This window comes from Pongo abelii, chromosome 16 (assembly GCF_028885655.2).
Source record: "Pongo abelii isolate AG06213 chromosome 16, NHGRI_mPonAbe1-v2.0_pri, whole genome shotgun sequence".
Lineage (NCBI taxonomy): Eukaryota > Metazoa > Chordata > Mammalia > Primates > Hominidae > Pongo > Pongo abelii.
In genome coordinates this window covers 27,567,324-27,572,062 of record NC_072001.2, presented here as the reverse complement: position 1 = coordinate 27,572,062, position 4,739 = coordinate 27,567,324, and positions in this window count along the sequence as shown.

The window sequence follows — 4,739 nt, the reverse complement described above, 5'->3', positions numbered from 1 at the left end:
TCATATCTTTGTTCTCATTAGTTTCAAAGAATTTCTTAATTTCTACAATAACTTCATTATTTACCCAAAAGTCATTCAGGAGCAAGTTGTTTAATTTCCATTAACTTTCACTTCATACATTTTTCCTGCTGGGTCTCTTTTTGCAAGAGGCATGCTTTACTTTGTTAAATTAAAAAAATAAAGAAAATAGAAAGAGAGAGAAATAAACAGCAATTTTGAAAAGAAAGAAGAAAAGTTGAAATGAAGGTGATTAGGGATGGGATATGAAGGGAGATGAGACAGCCTAGGGTCAGAGAAGACCGAGAGAACCTCTCCGGAGTCAGAGCCTACATGGATCTTCCAAGCTCTAGAACCCAGTTTGTAAATTGCACGTGCATAGTGCAAGGATGGTCTGAAGCACAACTTTGTCAAAACTATGGGATACAGAACTTCATGACCTGCATCACCACAGGGCCACAGGGTGTTTGTTCCCAAGAGCCAGGCAGCCCCAGCTGGCACCCATCCCTCCTCCTGGGCAGCATGGCTGAGGGCACATGGTAACTGGGAAAGTCCCCAGCCCAAAGGCCTGTTTGAATTAGGACCAGCCAGTGGTGGCATCAGAGATGGACCCACCTCTGCAATGGGCAAGTAGTATCATTCTTTGAATAACTGTTATTGAGCCTTTATTAAGAGAGGAGTAACTGGGCATTAGAATTCACATGTGTTGGAGAAAAAGTTTGTGTTTATCTGATGACATAGTCTGAGGCCAAAAAGCTTTATTAGCCACCATTTACAGCTCTTCCTGAGCATGCTCTCAGTGAAAATCCCAGGATTTCCCACTAAAAGTTTGGCTTCCTGAATACTCTCTTTATCCTAAAGTGGAGGAGCATGGCATTCTGAGGACAAGAAAAGGAGAAATGGTATATGATAAGTAAAGCACTGGGTTTTTAATCCAGAGGCTTCTAGTAGCTGCTTTGGGATGTCTTCCACAAGATACAGATGCCTTGTTCTAAAGCTAACCCGATCAGCTTTGTCATGGCCCCTGGGATGTGCTGTCTAGAGTCCCTTCAATGACAAACTCTCTGCCCAGCTCCAGGGAGCACTGGTGGCAGGTGGCTTCCAGCTGCCAGACCCTTGGCAGCTGCCTCTGCTTCAGAGCCACCTTGTCCATGGATGCATCCTTCCCTGGGGTGGCCCACACCCAGTGAGGGATCCAAGTGGTTATAGGAAGGCCTGTCCATCTCTGTCCACCTTAGAAACAACACTAACTAGCTAAGGACCCCCCCTAGGTCCAGCTGAAGCCACTTCTGGGTCACCCCTCAGCCCAACTTCCCCTGAACGAATCCCGCTTCTTGCTTCTCCTCCCGTAGTGTTGATCCCTAGTAAGCACCCTGTGTGCCCAGCTTCATCTCAGCATCGGCTTCCAGGGAAACCTGACCGTGACAACCATCTGACCTAAAAATGTTCAAAGGCAGAACACTGAAGAAGCAAAAGGTTTAATTTTTGTACTATGTATATCTGCAAAAACATATTCAACATACGAAGTATATTTACACAAAAGTTTAATGTGTAAACACAAATATTCAAAATATACATTTACATCTACACACACATTTAATTATTTGAGTATTTTAAAAGTATTTAAAGTGTTTACTAGGAGCTCTCTTATCTAATTCCTGTGAACCCAGTAGTGAGTAAGCATACAGCCAAAATTATTTAAAGTAGAAAATCATTATATATGAGCATATATATATATATTACATGCACATATGTATATATGTGATGTGTATATGTGTGTGTCTATGTAGGCATGTGCAGGTATGTGCGTGGGCACACACATATGCACATCACATATAAACATAGTCACATATGTGTACATACATATGTATACATGTGTGTCTATATGTATATGTGTGTGTATGCATGTATGTCTGTGTCTGTGTGTGTATGTATAACATTTTATTTTAACTTGAAGCCTAAAGACATAGATGTACGTGCTGGTCATCTGATTTGGTGATTTCAGATCTATATTGACTTCCTGCTCAGAGCACACAGTTGTAATACATTGTCCATATTTATCAGTTTCAACTGATTTAAAGTGACGTGAGAGCTTAAAGACTTTTGGACAGACTCTAAGCGTGGAATTCTTATGGAATTTTACTTCCCTCCATTTGTTAGAGTTTCTTCCCACACACTTAATTGGACATAATGTTTTTTCATGATTCACCTTTATTGAGTCTTTCCAAAGCTTTGAACTTCATTTTCATAGAAACAGTAACTCTTTCCCCACTCATATTGTCACAGGATTAGGCAATATTTAACTAAATCACACAATAACACTATCTGGGCACACTGGGGCCGGGCACCAATGCCACCAACTCTAAGGCGGCGAGCATCTTGATTGACCAGGCATGGGGCTTGCTCCCTGGTGCCCCAGGCCCTCAGCTGCAGCCCAAGGATTCCCTCGGGAAGGTGCAGGAAGCTGGGACAGCCCTGCCAGCCCAGTGAGGCCATTGTGGGAGGGTCTTTAGGAGAGTTTCTCCTGAGTAAGTGTAAATGCAAAATGTTGAACGTCTAGCCACTGCGGTGTCATGTATGTTTTTAAGAGGTGCACACGCTCACTCCTGTCACTCAGCCCATATCACTAGGTTCCTCTGTGCTGGGTACTGAAAATACAGTCCCCCAGAATGCAAAGTCCTTGCCCCAGAGGGACTCACAGGTGCACGGCACCAATCTGTAAATAGCTATCCCAAGCAACGAGATAGGTGCTGTGAGAATGTGCAGGTGAGAGAGACCACCTGGGCAGGAAGGGCACAGTCCAAAGGGAGGTGACATTTATTTGAGGCAAGTCTTGCAAATGAATTTGAGGCAGATCTTGCAGAATGAGTAGGAATTCTCTAGGTGAATAACTGGGGGAGGCACCTTCCCAGCCGGTGACCTTTAGGCAAAGCCACTGATTTCTGGAAGGCTTCAGCTATCTTCAGGAATGGTCAGCAATTCAGTGTGACTGGAGGCCTATGCATGGAATCAGAGAGGTGGGAAGCACAGAGGCTGCAGAGGGAGAGGCAGAGTGGACGGGAACACTCATGTGTTTGTATATTTATGTTCTCCTCACATACTAATTTTCCTATGGAACAAACAATAAATACTTTTCTTTTCTTTGGACAGAGTCTTGCTCTGTCACCCAGGCTGGAGTGCAGTGGTGCGATGTTGGCTCACTGCAACCTCTGCCTCCTGCATTCAAGCGATTCTCCTGCCTCAGCCTCCCAAGTAGCTGGGATTAGAGGCACCTGCCACGTCACCCAACTAACTTTTGTATTTTTAGTAGAGATGGGGTTTTGCCATGTTGGCCAGGCTGGTCTTGAACTCCTGACTTCAAGTCATCTGCCCGCCTAGGCCTCCCAAAGTGCTGGGATTACAGGCGTGAGCCACAGTGCCCAGCCAACAATAATACTTTTCAACAGATTTTTTGAAGTTTTAAAATTTTAATTATTATGGATACATAGGCACATTGGGTACATGTGGTGTTCTGATACCGGCATACGATGTGTAACAATCACATCAGTGTGATTAGGGTACCCATCACCTCAAGCATTCATCATTTCTTTATGTTAGAAACATTCCAATGCCACTCTTTTCATTATTATTATTATTTTTATTCATTTATTTATTTTTGAGATGGAGTCTCGCTCTGTCGCCCAGGCTGGAGTGCAATGGCGCGATCTGGGCTCACTGCAAGCTCCACCTCCCAGGTTCACGCCATTCTCCTGCCTCAGTCTCCCGAGTAGCTGGGACTATAGGCACCCGCCACCACGCCCAGCTAATTTTTTGTATTTTTAGTAGAGACGGGGTTTCACTGTGTTAGTCAGGATGGTCTTGATCTCCTGACCTCATGATCCTCCTGCCTTGGCCTGCCAAAGTGCTGGGATTGCAGGTGTGAGCCACCGCGCCCATCTCATTATTTTTAAATATACAATAAATTATTGTTGACTTTAGTCACCATGTTGTGCTTAACTGAGATTAAATGCAGGTCTGATTAAATGCACCTGGAATTTATTTTGCTTGCTAGAAGGCAGGCATCAAGTGGCTCATCAGATTTTCCAGCATCATTGATTGCATTGTTTTCATTTGTGCTCACTGAGTAGCAAAGGTTGGCCTGTCATGTATCCTGTGGCCTTGGTTCTGCAGTTTCTACATTACAGGATTTCAGGGGCTTTGCTTACATCATAGTCCACAGGCTGTGAAGTGAGATGCCATTGCACCCCTATGAGAATGATGACAGTGACAAAGGCCAATCACACAGGTGAGGTTGAGATTGTGCAGGACTGAAACCCACACATCGCTGATGCAAATATCACATGAAACAGTCACTTTAGAGAACTGCCTGGCAGCCTCTTAGAAAGTTAAACATACACCTACTGCATGATCCGGCCATTCTGTGCTACTTACCCAGGAGGAAAGAAAGCATAAGTCCGTACAAAGGCTTTTACACAAACGTTCTCAGCAGCCCATTTGCAATAGCCAGAAACTGGAAACACACAGTTTTATCCACATGATAGATGACTACTCAGCAATAAAAATGAATCAACTATTGATACGCGTAATCATATGGGGAAAAAATAACTCTCAAAATAATTACGCTGAGTGAAAGAAGCCAGGCCCCTTCCCCCAAGAAAGGGGAGGGTGCTGTATGATTCCACATATTCTATAAATTTCTAAGATGTATATAAAATCCTAGAAAATACAACTAATTCACAGTG